At 49.5% G+C, this 16,899-nt stretch overlaps 1 protein-coding gene across 1 annotated transcript in view; it reads right to left on the bottom strand.

Moving 5' to 3' along the window:
- Positions 1–8,518, bottom strand: part of LOC144129093 (allene oxide synthase-lipoxygenase protein-like) — a 41,631-nt gene extending 33,113 nt beyond the window's left edge. The window contains exon 1 of the mRNA XM_077663004.1: positions 7,724–8,518. The gene's annotated coding sequence lies outside the window, so the exon portion shown is untranslated. The remainder of the gene's footprint in view (positions 1–7,723) is intronic.
- Positions 8,519–16,899: the final 8,381 nt, after the last annotated feature.

The raw sequence follows: 16,899 nt of genomic DNA, 5'->3' as shown, positions 1-16,899 counted from the left end.
TCCATTATTCAGATATGTAGAAAATTCTTTCTTCTAAAGTGTTTGGATCGATCGCATCGAACAGTTAAGACTGCCGTAGAAAACCAATGTTCAACGCGTTTGACGATAGCAAGAACCTTAATAGAGAAAAAAATACAGGACTGCCGTCGGGTGATCTGCGGATATATTGATCGTTATAGTGAAATCTTACCATATATGAAAAAATTGCGTTCATAAACGGTTTTCAGCTCAAAAATGCTTTTGTCCAGAATTGCTGGGTATGTGAACAAACTAAGTGAGCAAAAAGAACAGCACCGCCCCCCCTCCCCCCTTTCCTATTCAAGACCAGCCACAAATCCATTCTTCTCTTCGCGGATGTTCAGCGACTGCTCTCTCCGAAGTTGCGCTGCTGGAGCACTGATGCGCAAAACCCAAAGTTGGATGAGTTGGTGTACGTTGACAATGAAAAATAGGGCGAAGGGAACACGACAGACGAACAGGACGACCCAGACACGCAGACGATGCATACGCGAGGCAAGGCAGTGCCCTAAGCACTGGTATGCTCAGAGCAGACGAGTGAGCCCTCCGATATTTTTGCGCTCGGGACATCCAGACTGGCGCCGAAGTCTTCCTGTAAAGATACGGATCGCGCGTGTATGCCGGTCGCGTACAACACCGCGCCGTCTGTCTGAGCCATTCGAGCAGCGCCACCTGTTGCAAGGGACGAATCTGTCTGGCTGCGAGACGTCGGAATTCAGCGAGCGTGTTTCGCAGTGTGGCATAAGGTGGCGGAATACCACCGATGGTATGTGTGCCCCAAAACATGCGCCAGCAGACAGCAAAAATGCAGGTATTGAGTCAGCTGTCTCGGCTAATCTTAAAGTGCAGGCACCAAATTTTTGGTTGCGTGTTTTCGTCTTTGCGATGACGCAGACGATATCTGTATGCATTATTCACCACGTCGTATCCACCTACGACCACTAAATAATTTTTAACTGAATTTCTCTCGCATGCTGCTTCGATTTCGGATTTTGAAGTATATGCTTTACTGGAATCATCCCCGTCGCCTTCAATTTAGCAAGCTGTGTGTGTGTAGCTCTGAACAGTGTGCTTTCTTTGTTATGTTATTTTTGGAGCACAAGTTTGTTTTTCTGTTGCTTGGAAACATTTGCTTCTCGCAAGTTCGACTAATTACGACAGAACCCTCAACTATCGACCACTTTCTGGTGACGCCATGCCGTTTGTCTTTACAAAGATGCGGCTTCTAAACATCTCGCTTCAACAACTCGGCCTTTGTTTAGCAGTCGAAGTTGTTTCTCTTGGAGCTTCTACATTTAGAAGCAAAAATATGCGCTCCGCTGTACAAAACTATCTTCCGAGACCAAGACGGCTCTCTTGTTAAGACTCTCCTCTGTTTCTATTCCTTTTACAGCTCAATTACCAGAATTCATTCCTTTTCAATTTTTTTCTCATTCTCTGCTCGCAAAGGCTTATTTCTTCACTCAGTTACTTAGATATCTCAAATAAATAAATCTGTTCTCTATTTATAAGTAGTTCTTCTACTTTCAATATTAATTATATGTATTTTTAGAATATGTTTTGAGCATTAGGACACCGCAACACAAGCCTTGGCCAATCCTCCACCGTGAGAATGTGTCATTTGCCATTTCAGGACAACAAAATGATAATAAACGTTACAAAGCCCGTCGTCTGCTCTTTTATTAAAGAAAATTTGGATCCTTAATTCTACTAGCATTACTAAGCAAAACACCGCATACAACGCTGTTTTCCCAACGCCCAACAACGTAGCAACCGCGAAAAAATTTCAGCTCTGAGTGCGTTTTGATCTTTTGTTCAGTTTCTTCTTAACAAAAAAAAAAAGATTGAGGTTCAGCCAAATGCGGGCTTCTCTCGCACACGTGCTAACTTCAAACATTTCTAGGAACGGTCGCGTAAGTACTCACTCTAAGTGACTACCTCGGAAAACGAACACAACCTGAGGCCAGGTGGGGGAGGGACGGGGAGGAGATCAAAGGGGTGGGGGGAGAGGAAGGCGAGGCCTTGAAGGTGCCGCCGGGTACGTTCACCGGCCGCTGTGTCAAGGCCGCAGTGCTGACAGCCTCCGGGGTTTCCCTCGACGAACAACAATCGGCCGGCCGACCGACCGGCCGTTGCGTCTCCCTGCCAACGAAGAGCCAAAGATGCCGCGCCGGCTGGCACGAGCTTCACGGACCACATCCGCCAGTGGGTCGCTGACGTCCCTGCCACTCCAGTTGAACTCCCGTTTGCCGGACGTGAGTTCATGCCGGACGGCGCGTTAACGCATCCGCGCTGACGCCGCCTACGGGGTTCGCTTAGCGTCACACCGAACGCTGGATCGCACTTCACGATTGACTGTTTTGTGTTAAGGGATTCCCCGTCGGCTTTTCGCTGTGACAGGAGAAGGAAAACCGAAATGGCAGGACAGTGACCACATAGAAGCTTGCGGTAATCATGGGTGTTGTATTCGATATCATGTCCCGTGCCCCCCATGTGCGTACCATGTCCAACAACTTTAACTCACCGCTTATGTATTCTTGAACAAAATAAACAAATTGTTAGTCTATTTAAGGTTTGCTGCGCGGTTTCTCTGGTGCTCTAGTAATGTCAACGGCAGAAACTAAGAACGGTGTTTGTTCACGCGTCAAGCAGAGCCGTTTTGTATAAAATTGTCACTAATCTGCAACAACAATTCTACGGGTGAACTGAGGCTGAAGGTTTCCGCCTGCCCCTTGTTTATTTTGTGGTGCTTCTATTCAGTAAGCCGAAGAATTATCCGGAATAAAGATCTGATGACTCTGAATGAGCCAAATATTGGTGATTATTTACTACAGAGCGGAAATGAACTGTTCGATGTAGGAAGCCGTTACCCAGAAAAAAAATTGTTGCACTTCAACAAAGACGAAAGTAATGCTTCTTCAATACTACTTCTGCACCTAACATGTTATAAAAACAAACATGCGACGAAATAAATGTCGTTCCCGTGTTGTACTCAACTAGGAACCGACGCAAAATTGCTCATTGCTCACAAGCTCTGAGGATCATTATGCTCAGCGAAAAACGTAGCGTTATGACAGGACAAAGAAAGGCGAGGACAGGACGGGAGCTACGATCATCACCGATCATCTCACGATCACCTGGAATGTAGAACTAAGCAGAAGTGAGCATTGGGATAAAAGCTCCCATGCATTTCCATCTTTCATGGTGAAGAAATGAAAGCGAAACATGTACCACATAGAATGTACCGCAAGGTATGTAATATTTAAATAATGAGAGGAAATCAGTAAAGCTAAGTGACGACAAGGTGGTCGATTAGCCCTCACAGTGATCGCTCACTTCGCTCGAAGAGAGATTACCAGAGAAGGAAAGAGATGATGATGCATTTTTTATGACGGAAGGGCATCTTTGGTCCAAGAGTGCCGTGACACAGGGTGCTTTTGTCTACACAAAGTGGGCTCAAACACCAATTTCCCGAGCATTTCACCGCAGATAAGTCGAGCACCAGGCCAGGAGAAAGCTTGTACCCATTGTAATATTGGTGGGTGCCTGACGGCTTTGGAGATCGAACTCCAAACCTCCTGCGTGCGAGGCGGATGCTCAAACTACTGGGCCACCGTTGTGGAAGAGGAAAAAGATACTAACGGGCACGAGCCCGTGGGGAGGGGACAAGCTCGGCGTTTGGCCGTTTGTCGGTTTCAGAAAAACGGAGCAGCTTTACAGGTAACTTCCGCGCAGATGTCAATCGGGACCAACTTCCGAGAGCCTTCTAGTGCGATAGCACGAAGCCGTCAAGCCTTACCTGAGGGGACGCAGAGATGCTGAGGCCGTGTTCTGGGACAACTGGTTTCGGAAATATAGCGATCAGAAAGCGCGTCTCCGGTCTGGAGCAGCGGAACCGGACGTCACGGAAGAAATAGATGGGTGGGACAGACCTCCTGTCAACGTCACTTTGACGTCACGTGTAGTGTTACACAGCAGTGAATCGCATCGCAGGACGGAGGAGTTCCTTCCTGCAAGTTCCCTTCGATGCCCTCAGGCAGACTTCCTTCTGGAAAGCGCAAGTGTGTTTGCACGTAGGCCTTGTGGGCACCGGAAATCCACTCGTCAGAATTCTAGCCCGCTTGACGCGATTTGACGGTACTACGGGCTGCTTTAATAGTTGGAGTAGGAACTTGGGGGGGGGGGGGGGGGGGGGGAGTACCCTTGAATTTTACGGTAGATGCGACAATCGTCAGAATTTGCTGCGGAAATTGAGGACATCAGCTAACGCAGCTCCTTGACGCATTGCCCCACGCCGGGGGGTGTCGCGTCGCGTGAAGGTGAATGCATCATCGAGAGCCCTCGTTTCATGGTACACAAGGTCACTGCTCTGTGCTAAGCTGCTAAGGAAACGGCGGTCGGGATTCCCTCACTGTGTACACATTCGTCAAGGATAGGGACATCTGCTTTTCAAATAAGGCCGCCCGGTTCTGAACGCCACTCCAAGCCAGACGCAGAGCATACATCGAAGGCTGAACAAACTTCACCTTATCGCACGCGGGATAAAGAGACTGTAGCTATAAGGTGGCGGAAGGTATGAAGATGAGTGTGCATGCGGCCATAGCGAAGCATGCCTGTTGCATCCGGCTTTAGTCTGTGTCGTTAAGAGTAGTACCGGAGTGGCCTGATTGTTGACGAAAGAGGTTTGTCGATGTGTTTTGTATTACAAGCAGCTAAATCATCGAATGAGGAAGAAAGAAACAGCTATTTTGTGGCATTCGGGCTAAGTGTGAGTTAAAGGGCTGTCTTTCAATGGTGGAGCTACCTCAACTATTATCAGTTCATTCAAGGGCTAGCAGGACGGCTACAAACTGCACATAATAGGAATACCACGCTTGGCTACCACAGATAGCGTGGGAACAATTGGTGCATCGGCAGGCGATCTTTGTCCGTTGAGCGAACACCACAAAGTAACGTCTTTGAGGACTGGTGTTATCATTTCTGCTCCATTAGTCGTAAAAAGGCATTAATAGTGGCGGAGACCTCATCCCTGTGCTGCGAGTGTTATAGCATCAAGCAACTGAAATTAAGACGGCCGAATTGGAGTTTGGCGACGTGGCTATTATACGAATCCACAATGCGCTGGTGACAGTGTAAATGTGGGATTGGATGATTATGGTGTAGACCCACGCATTATAAGGCCAGGACATTGACCTTATCGCTCGGGCTTGTACGCACTAAACAAATTGATGACGACTCCCCTCCACCATCACCTCCCCTCCCCCCTCTCCCCTACCGACAGCGCATAAAGGTCATGCACCGGATACCGAAAAGAGCGCTGTGTGTGTATCACGCGCCATTTTCTTTTTTCGTATCATAAGGATATTACTGCGCATGGCATAGGCCACAAGGCCAACCATACATTTTCCCACGTTTCTTAGCCGAGTGGGGACATTATTCAAGGTATACCGCTGAGTAAAGCATTCGTTCTGTAACGCTTGCTTTGTAGCTTGCACAGACTCACAGACCCAGACAATCCACGGAAGCTTTACCATATGAGCGGGGGCTTTTCCAATTCTATGCCTCAACCACCTCCTTTAGGTGACTTCGAACAACGGACCAGGCTAACAGAAAATAAGCCAGGAAATAGTAAAGGTTCTGCTACGTTCTGTTAAGTTTCTGTTCTGATCCCTAACGAATCGTCCAAAGCGGTTGCCCAACTTTGGGAAAGCATATCTCTGCAGGATTTTGCTTGGCCCAATCATGTAGAAGTCCGGCTACGACCACTCAGCACTCAAGTCTTTATAAAGTTCGGAGTTATTAGCGGGCATCAAAAGCTAGGAGCGCGTTGGAGTAGCTGGCGCTGGTCACGCACGCGTCGCTAAGGCGCACTTCCTCCGAAGCGGAGCCGGAAGCCGCGTGAGTTTACTCGTTCAGGATGGGGGCCCCACCTTGGGCGCCTTCCGCTTCAAAGCGCGCGATATTCGGCAGCCGAGGCTTTATCGCGAGGAAGGAACGGTCGTCGTCGCTTCCTCGCCAGAGTCGCAAGCGGGAAGGCGCTCACGCGACAGCTCGGTAGCTGTCAGCCCTTGAAAAAAACTTCTTTAGACAGCCTATAGACTGTCCATACACTTCTGTCCATAAAGTCTATAGACTCTCTATAGACAAACCTTAGAGAACAGTCTATAGGCAATACAAATCCTATAGACAGTCTGTATACATTCTATAGATTTATAACCATACACTTTTAGTAGACTTTTGTCTATAGACAGTCTATAGACTATGAATAGACAAAAAGAAATATCTATATGAAGGCAATAGGGTCCATGAGAAGTCTACAGACTAATAAAACTTAAAGAAGGGGGACGCCGACAAAAAACAGAAAGCAAAACGACGTTTCCCGTACGGGAGGTTCCCGTACGGAAAACGTCGTTTTGATGTTTTTGTCTCTTCTTTTGATCGGCGTCCCCCTTTCTAAGTCTTATTATGATTGTCCCCGACCAGGCGAGTTTTCGTCCAACTCTCGACTTCCCTAGTCTGTAGACTATCTATAGACCATTTTTGTAAGGGAGGCACCGGGACCAATAATTCGACCAGCAGCATTCTGTAAAAGATATGAAGAATAGATCGACTTGACCGCATCAAATGCTTGACGTTCCGATCAGTTCCTATTGAACAGCGCTTGTCGGCAAATTTATAGTTCGGCGAGATTCGCGGTCCAAGGTTGTAATTAGTGACAAAACTGGTGCCCTTGGACATTCACGATCATGCCCTGAACTACGTAAAGAGCATCGAAAGAGAAAATCTGATGTCCGGCGTCTTGAATCAGAGCTAATTCAACAAATGCTATACAGAAGTAAACGCGCCGCCCGCATTCTGCGGACACAATACTTGAAACACTGCGCATAAGTGAGGGCTCGAACGAATACTTTATGAAAATAAATAACACACAAATTCCATGATTTCATTTCCATTTTGTGACATGCGCAATGGCTGCAGTTTCTCATCCGTATTTACTGAAACATGGTTAGAACATCGGCTGATCTATTGACAAGTGCAAACATTTTTGGTAGCCAGCAAGCCATCCCTGCGCCATCTTGTCCACCCCGGCGTTCAGCACGCGCCCCAGTGTGTCTGGCTTCAGAGTTGAGCATTTGGGGTAACATGCCCTCACCCTAATTCTCTACTTCTCTGCCTCAGACTTGTGCCGTGTTTCTAATAAAGTTTTTTTTTTCTTTTTCTTTTAAAGTGATGCAGGGCACAGTTTCTTGGGGGAATTCGTCAGCCACGTCCATTTGAAGACGTCTGTTTGGGTAGTGAATACCTGCTATAAAAGGTCTCCTCACCTCCCACGGACGGAGACAACTATCTTCACAAAGTTATGAATTCAAGGAAAAGAATTTCACCAGTGACAAAGATAATGATGTCCCTACAGATCAGATGGACACTTGGCTGTTAATCTGTTTAGGACAGGGCGGAGTGCCTGCGAATACGGTTCGCTTCTCGTACATCGGATTTAGTGCCAGGAACAGAAAGTTCGCCTTGCAACTGAGGACTCAACGAAGAGTTCGGTGCTTTTCACGTTCCATCACTTTTGAACGTACCACATTTAACGTTATATCGTAACACAATTTCCGCCACTCAGATCACATTTATGCTTTTCAGAAAACAATAGCAAAAATTGGCCAAACGAGAAACTCCCATTCAGAATGCAAAACAAGCTCACCTTCCTTTTAGAGTCCCCTGTGTCTTCCGCCGTCCAAGCCCCCGAATGACCAGAAGCGACACACAGTACGACAGACAGGAAGTCACCAGCAGTCCGTCGAGGGGTCACCGAGACGGTGCGATAACGCACTGTTGGGGGCGACGCTACTGCCCCACTGGACCTCGTTCTCCGACGGCGACCACCCGCCAAACACGCAGTTGAGAGCCCGCCGAACGAGCAACGTTGCGGCGTTGATCTACATCTCGCGACGTATCATCCGCGTGGCGACACTCAGCGGGGCTGCACGGCGACGAGATGATTGAACGGGACAGCTGCGAAGGGTAACGTTTCTACGAGCTCGCTCACACATGCAAGTGCAAGAAGCGCGCCGAGTTGCTTCTGCTGGAAGACGTCGACGGAGCGGGAAAAAACCCCCGCTGGCTTTCGTTGACGAAGAGTGCGTCGTCTGCTTGCAACGTCCGGCCGCGAAACGACGGAGCAGCAGCGGCGGTAGACAGCGGAGAAGGCGCGCCGGCGGTTTGTATTTTAGATCAAGCCCGCCGTTTCCTTCGCCTTGGGAGAGAACGTCCGGATCCGGTTTTCTGCTGCGACTCTTCTCCCTTTCGCTTTCGAGGTTGCTGCGACGCCTTTCCCCGCCGTTCTTTGATGCAGCTTCTCTTTTTTATTGTTTGTCCGGTTCGTTTCAGCTAATTTCGCGGCGCCTTCTCTCCCGCTAGCCGGCCTTGCCCGCAGCGGCACCAGCTCTCGAGATGCCGTGCGCGAGGGTCTCATTCTCACAACAGACGAAGTTAGTTCGTTGGTTCGTTGCCTGTATCGGTTTTTTATCGGCGCATTATTCGCTCTTGCCGCCCTTTTACACGGGCCTGTCTGCGCGCTTGCCCAATGTCTGGCAACAACAAGCACTCCGCTGGAGAGGAAACGCTGCACGCTCCCTATGGCGGTCCAGTAAATAGCTGACCGAGGAATGTCGTTGTCGCCACGTGGAAGTTCGCGTGTTGCTCTGTTCACGCCTGGTTGATCAGGAAATCTGCCGACTCGAGGAGACCTTGCTGCGAGTCGGCACGCACATTAGCTAGAACCTTGCTTGCCAAGGATGTGTGTCTTATGCGTAGTATAAAGGAAGTATCGATAATCGAACGTAACAGTGCCTCGATTGTGATCGATATTACACAGTGGTGTTATGCACATTGAGATCGGGACTGGCAAACGAAGCCGCTCTTTACTACCCAGTGAGGGCCTCCTTGCCCGCACAACGTAATAGAAGAAGGTCGACACGTGCCCGGCGTTTTTCGGGGCCGCGCGAGGGGACGTGAGAGAAGGACGCCAAACGAGCTCCATAAGCGCGGAATGCCGCTCAACTAGTGTTGTTTCGCGGACATCCGACTGCTTTATAATGGGTGTATTAGACATCCACTACTGTGTACAAGCCTCGGAGACAGTGACAGCTTAGGGGCCGACTGCATGAAACCTTGTTTGCGGCTCGTTGCCTCTTTTCAGTCGTGGCTTGTCGAGCGTCCAATTAAATTTGGTTTTCGTTTTGATGAGATTTAACGTCCCAAGGTGGCTCAGGCTGTGCGGGACGACGTAGGGGAGTGCTCAGGGTTAATTCGGCCACCCGGGGTTCTTTAGTGAGCACTAACATTGCGCAGTACTATGGCCTCTAGCATTTCGCCTGCATCGAAAAGCGACCGCCGAGGCCGGGATCGAACATGCCTCTTTCGGGTCAGTAGCTGAGCACCAAAACCACCGCGCCACCGCGGCGGCTTCCTCAAAATAGGCTTACCTCGCTTAACTGTACGATCCTTAAGACCCTGCCTCCATTTTATTTACTATAGGCAGGTTGAAGGAAGGCGCGATATGGGTCACAGCATTCTGCGAAACTCGTGGGTAATATATCTTCGTTATTTCAATGAAACGCTGTTGGAAGCTCCCTCCCCAAGTGTTCAGCTGGCTGAGAGCTGCTACTTCGCTCCAATCTGCACGTGTCCATCCAAACACAGGTGGGGCGCCGTGGCTACAACCTCGGCCGGCTCGCTCCGGTCGGGATAGCTCTTGTCAGGCGCGGTTAATTAAAGGAAGGCGCCATCCTCCTCTTGCCTCCGTCGTCTTGTCCATCGTCTGTCGCGTCTCGCGGCGAACCAGACAAAGGGAAGGTCATTTCCCCCCCTCTTGAAGAGCGTGGGAAAAATTCCGCAGGCAGGTTCCCAGCACTTGGCTACTGATCCGGAGTTCCCGGGTTCGAACCCGACCGCGGCGGCTGCGTTTTTATGGAGGCGAAACGCTAAGGCGCCCGGGTGCTGTACTGTGTCAGTGCACGTTAAAGATCCCCAGGTGGTCGAAATTATTCCGGAGCCCTCCACTACGGCACCTCTTTCTTCCTTTCTTATTTCACTCCCTCCTTTATCCATTTCCTTACGGCGTGGTTCAGGTGTCCGCCGATATATGAGACAGATACTGCGCCATTTCCTTTCCCCAGAAACCAATAATTAATAATTTTCCCCGCGCATCCTTTTTTTTCATGGGGTTCTCGTGGTGTCAAACGACCTGCCGAAATCGCTGCTACCGCGTGGTCATCCTAGTCGCCGGAATCTTGGCTTTAATTCTCTTCGGGCTGGTGTGTATCCCAATCATAACACTACTCACCCACCGACACCCTCGATCCACCTCCCAACCACCCACCTTCACCCCCCACTAGCCCCACCCACCCTAAACACACCCAACTATGCCCTCCAGAACAGCTCAAAAAATAATTTTCGGGTTTCGGCCTGGATGTTTAGGGATCAACTCCACGACGTAAAATATCATCGTGGACGAGGAAAACAGCCGAGTCGAGGATCATGCGCCTTGCGGATCTAATGGCCTCTTGCGCATTCCTCCGTAGCATGTAAACAATATGCCATCGTTGGCAACATCACATTTTCAGTGTGCAAAAAGAGGATTGATAAACACGTCCTGATATATGTAATCACTTCCTACACACCCTCCTTTGACGTGGGCAGGTGGGGATGTGCTTGAGGAACAAAACAACTTGCGCAAGATTTGCAGATCATCTCTTATGCGATGAAACGGCTCTCTTAGTAAGCAGTAAGCGGGCTTTGGCAAGTCATGACAGTCAAAGCCAAAGTCAGTGTCCAGTCATTGTCAAGAGAAACGAACTCGAACAAAAAGCACTTTATGAGGGAAGCCAACAGTCACCGAAGCCTAGGAAAGCATTGGACAATGTCTCTATAATAACGATTTTTAAACCTTTTGGATGCTTACTGATGGGAAATCAATAGTGCAATTAATTTATGGCTGAAAAGTTATTGATTTAAAAGTTTATAAAAAGTGATAGACGATATGCGTACTTAGGCCAAATGCGAATTAGGCAGTCCGGTTTTCGCTTCGGTTGCGGTGTTCAGATCCAGAGTTCACGGATTTCAGTTGTTAGGATAGCGATAATGCGTTGGTGTTCATATATGAGGAATTGGTCATTCTCTACATTAACAGATACGTGGGAGTCTTCCTACCCATCCTGGCGCTGTGATGCAGCGGTCAAGCGATGCGCCACTGCCCTTCTATGGCAGGTGCTGCCATCGGTGGGACTTGGGTTGATTGGGTTGGGCTATGACCTAGGTTGCCCTTCCCAAGCAGCCCCTCACGATTAATTCAGCTGCCGTCTGACACGGTGGGCAGGCTGCTCTCGCTCATTTGCCCACCACTCGGTGGCCAGGTGCAGCAGCCTGCCACAGTCAGCCACAAGACTGTTCACGAGCGCCAACCTTCGTCCATAGGAGTGGAAGGAGTACACCCTGTCTTAACGCAATTGTCACGTGGAACGTGATCGAACTGTGCGAGAATCCTCTTATCATTATCTCCTATCATCTTATCAGTCTCCGCATCATGGCTTATAAAAACCGAGGCCCTCGTTCAGTTGCCAGGGGTAACCAAATGAGGGCCTCGTTATGACAGAGGTGTGAGAAGCCAGCAGTCATCGAAAGCAAGGAAAGCATTGAGGAATGTTTCTATAGTAACCATTTGTTTTTATTTATACTGTTGATCAACTGCAAATAAACAGTATCGTCATTTTCTGGCAGAGAGATAATTTATCAGAAAGCAGAATAAGACGCGAAATGAGTTTGAATCCCACCGGCGGTATGTGGTAGTTGTTTATTCTACTTTCTCGTAATCAGTTACCTTTCAGCTACTAATGATTACTCTATCAATTCGCCAATAATAAACACCACAATTTTAGAAGAAAAAAAACAGCAACGTTTTCCATAGTTTTGATTACTCTTGTCTTCCTTCGTATACTTGCGTCATAACGGGTCCCTCAATTACTTACCCTTGTCTGGTCGAAAAGCACGTTGCTCAGTCACTCAGCACACTCGGGCAAGAGAAGCGTAGCGATTCTCTTCCTTCCTTAGAAGTGTCTAAAATAGCAGCTCCTTTGAGTCAACCGGGTAAATGGTACGCGTTATCAAAATGACCCGCTGATAAAGCAAGTCGCCAGCAGTATTTCCTTCAAACAACGAGGCTCTGCTTCAGAGTAGAATCGGAGTGCACTCGTCGGTGCTTTGAACGGCGTCATACCGTCCGTTGTAGTCAGAATTCATGAGAACTCAGAGAAATGCATTGATCAATAACATTTCGCAAATGCTGAGTGAATAATGTCGCAGAAGAACATATGTGCAGAAGAACAAAACATACACACCCCTCTGATGTGGTGATGTTGGGAAATTAAAAAAATAAGTAAAGTAATGAAAAAAGTATTAGTAATCCGGTCAGGTGCGTACAAGTTGCGGTCTTTGCGTACTACATTGCCGAGCGCGTCGCGCAGTTCATTCTATTTGTGACTAGCGGTCGCAACCAGATCCCAGTGCCACGAATAGTTATTCGTTGAGTTAGAGTTTAACAAGAGCGATGATGCCCTAACCTTGCGCTAACGTTCATACAAGGAGATGATTAAGCCTTCACCCTGAAGAAAACAGGTTCCCGAATGATGACGTTAGTACCGGACTTTGGCTCTAGCGCCATTTTTCATTTCTACACTTCCTTGCTTGCCATCATCCCGCGCCCTAACTCTTCTTGTACCCCAGATGTACGCCGTGAACAGAATACAAAACTACCACGGAAGCGTGGTAGTTACCGCCGGGTGAAAGCGCTGTTTCTCGTGCAAACAATAGCCCTCTCTGAATGCTCGTCCGTGGGAGTAAACTCTCGGACCGAAAGACGCAACCAATTACGCAGTACCACTCACAAGGAAAATAAAAATGTAGGTCGGCGTTTGTTTGCTCCCTCTGCGCGTGAAAACACGCTAGCTCAGGCCTATTGCGCAACGAGCGGCAGCTGGGCTGGAAGGAAGGCCAGGACCGCCCCTTTAAGCGGCGCGGCCAAGGCTGGCGGCGCGGGTGCGGAGACCTTCCGGGGTGACCGCTGCAGTATACGCGCCGCCTGCGCTTGTTTTTCTTTTACGCGGCCAACACGTGCGCACGAGGTGGTGGGCTTGCCCGTGTGTGTTTTCTTTTTTTCTGTTTTCCTTTTTTTTTTGGCGCCGACTCCTCTGGCAGCCAAGATGTGCAGCAGCACCTCGAACGTATCGATTATGGCTCACATGGGAGAACCGCAAGGAATCGCGTATTACTGTCATCTGTTGACTGTTCTCAGAAGTGCTACAGCCATTCCAATTCTAATATGCAACTACGCTGATTCAAACAGTGTAGTAGTTATGAACCCTGGCTTTTCACAGTGAGAAATGTTGTTGTTATTGTTATTTGCTGTCAAGGGAAATAATAGCAATCTCGAGTACACATGGCTACTTCTGCTACTTGACGCGGAGAGAGGACACTGGCCTTACCGAACAGTGGTAGAAACGCATCACATGAATCAGTGTCTCAGGCGGAGCAATTGCCGACAGGCCTTTGTAAGGCTAATCCCGCCGGTACATTTACACCACCACCACCACCACCGCCTATAAATAGTTTTGTTTACAGACGGTTGCAGAGCACATTTTAGGGCGTAAGCACTAATGCGACTGGTAGTTTTTTCGTTCTCTTTTAATTTTGCTTCTGCTTTCTTTAAGACCAATCTATTTGCTGTCTTCATTGCTATTGTGTTTTTTATCTTAAATAATTTTGCTTCGTGCGACTCAGATGATGAGGAAAATAAAATGACCTGATTAACTTTTGTGTGGTGCATCAAAAGTCGCTTTGGGATTTCTTCGTCGTATGCTTTTTTCCTCCTGTGATTATTGGGAAAGGTTAGTATTTTTATGCCAGACAATCACTGCAAAGCGGAAGCATTTTGTGGTTGTTGTTGTTTGCCTCCTCAGACATAGAGCACACACCCACGAGGGGGGATTGCCATGGTTTGGAGCACATCGGCGGAACGCTGTCAGATATTGCCATCTTCCTTGTCGTCTCAAGACATCAGTTGCTGTCTGGTTCATTGCTCCAAAAATCCCGGCAGCGCAATTATTTTACATTTCTTCATACCCACATTCCTGGAATAGGTTTTGGTAAAGAATGCGTTCGTTTCCAGCTACCATAGCTGGACTCTTCAGTTGCTCCCAGGTGGCATCGACATCACAGCACTTCCCCGACAACATGGCGCTCTTGGGTGCTTCTAACCGGATTTGTAATAACTAACCTCGAGCACTACTTCATTAAGGTTACGAATCACGCAAAATTCTTCGCGCCATGAGTCGCCCACCCGAAGCCAAGACCCAGCAGAGAGGTAGGAGCAGCAGTGTGAACAGCGACGCCAGGAAGACGAGCAAAAGCGTGCCCGGGACGGAAGAGCCGGCCTTCCAGGCTTTTCGCGCCAGCGCCAACAAAGTGCTAGCATCACGAATACAGGAACGACTAGGGACTCCTCAGAGACCGGAGACAGTCCGGCAACCGACCTTAGCGCCACGTGAGCGGCAAGTGGCTTCGATAACGCTGCGATGCAACTGCTGCACGCGGGTCATCTTCGATGGCTGGAAAGCGGTGCACTGCGAGCATGTCATCTGCATCGACTGCATGGTGAGGACCTCGCGGGAGCTGATCCACTGCCAGCTGTGCATTAGCATGTGCGACGAGGACGGGGACCACGGGGCGTGCATTGTGTGCTTCGGGTGCGAGCTCCTGTGCCGATGCCCGGAGCGGCTGGAGCGAGTCGCCATGCACAGTGAACTTCGTCACCGGACCACGGGCAGAAAGCCGCTGGAGTTTTACAAGCGCTTCAGCAGGCGACGTACCACCCGGCTGGAAAACGTCAACTTGACAGCCAACTTCGGCGACGTATTCCAAAGGGAAGGGGCTGCCAAAGCAGTCACTGAACCAGAGGGTAAACCGGACCAAGAAGTGCATGAAAAACTGCAGAAACTGAGCGCCAAGCAGCACAAAATGGAGGAAAGGTTGAAGTACCTTGAAAGTAACTTCGAGCGGCTGCAAGGAAAAGTGGAAGACCTTGCCCGTGCTCGGCCTCCGGAAGCACTGTTTCAACAGTTCCAAGACCAGCAGCAACAATATGGCGGCGGATACCGCGGACAATTTCAGGGATTTCAGCAAGCGCAGCCGATATTCCAGCCCCCGGACCCTTGGCAAGTCCAGGGAATGCCTCAGCCCTATGCTGACTTCGATCCGTTGGCGCAAGCCTTCGGTCAGCCTCCGTCCGGTTACCAAGAGCCTTACCAGAACGAGTTCCCACAGGTTTCCCTTTTCGACGCGATGAGGCAGGCTGCAGGACAGCAGAATCTTTACGGCGGCACGGAGGCGCCACCCAGGCGAGCTTTCGTGGCTGTTCTACATATGGGCTCTCCAAGGGGAAGCCCTGACGACGGCATGTTTGGATCGATCCGAACGCGAGGCGGTGGAAGAAGTATGGAAAGCTCCATCGTAATAAAGGAAATCTATAACGACACCGACGATGGTAGGGAGCGAAAGGAAACTAAGGACTGCGCAAAAGGCCAAAGTGAACCTGTGCGTTACTATGAACCCACGGAGAACACCTCGAGAAGAGTGATAGCTTCGTCAATTGACGTGCGCCCTGTTCGGAACAGGTCTTCCAGTGCGATGAAGCCGCAAAAAAGGGATGCGGAAACTTCGGTTCAAATGGGGAATCTGGTAACGGAGCTTACCAGGCTCTATGACAAAGTGACGGCACTCGAGGTCGACAATGAAAGACTGAGAGAGGAGCAGAGAAATCTGAAGAAAGAGAACGCTAGGATGCGGGGAACCATGAAAGAGCTGCGTTACGAGCAGGCTCGTTCGAGGCAAAACCTGCTTGGGCAGGTACAGCAGCAGCCATTAATCATGCAGACGCAGGTCCAGCAGCCACAGCAAACTATGAGCATGCACTGCGCCCCCGGCGGGCAATCAACCACTGCCATTAAGCTGGGTGTGGACGCCTTCGCAGACCACTCCAGCAACTCGAGCGATTCAAGCAACGACGATGACGAGAGCCCCAGCAATGGCAAGACAGATGACTCTTCAAAGTCATCTGGCAACAGCGGGGCGAAAAAGAGCGCCAGAGTGGACGAGGAAGTAAACATTGTTGTGCACAGTGCCCCCGCCGGTGAAATCATGCTCAACAACGACGCGACGCCTGGGAAAACCCTAGCTTTTACGCGGATACCCACAATAGGATACGCACCGGCGGGGATCTACGGAAATCCACAGAATAGGAGGACTGCCTCTCTGCCCAGCCAGTCTGTGGCAGCGAAAGGGAGTGACTCAGACCTCGAGACGTACAAGGAGCGAGTCAACGACATCATGGACTGGTACAAGTTGTGCAAACGTAAAGAGGCGTTCTTGGAACAGACCACCTTGGCGTACCTGAGACACAAACTGGGTAACGGCTGCCACTATCTAGACTACGGCCGCGATTTTCGCTGGGAGCTGGACAGGTGTCTTAAACTGAGTTCCGGAAAGTCCTGCTTCAGAGACTTCAGGGTCTTCAGTGGTCCCATTGTCGACGTTGCCTCTAGGGGTCTCATACGTTTTGTAATCGACCCTCTACCGTCTTCAATTTGTCTGTACGTCGAGATTCTTATTTCCGCTAAACCCAAGCGTGGCCAAGGTTACACGCTCAGGGTTCACGACGTGAAGTCGAGGAAGGACTTCCACTGTAAGCGCTACACCTCGGAAGACATGTTTGGCTTCAGGGGCGTCTTCTCCTATCCTGGGACGCCCTGTCTGGGATTCTTTTCTGTC

This window comes from Amblyomma americanum, chromosome 4 (genome assembly GCF_052857255.1).
Source record: "Amblyomma americanum isolate KBUSLIRL-KWMA chromosome 4, ASM5285725v1, whole genome shotgun sequence".
In the NCBI taxonomy this organism is placed as follows: Eukaryota; Metazoa; Arthropoda; class Arachnida; order Ixodida; family Ixodidae; genus Amblyomma; species Amblyomma americanum.
The sequence above is the reverse complement of the archived record's forward strand: the minus strand, read 5'-3'. Positions and strand labels throughout refer to the sequence as shown.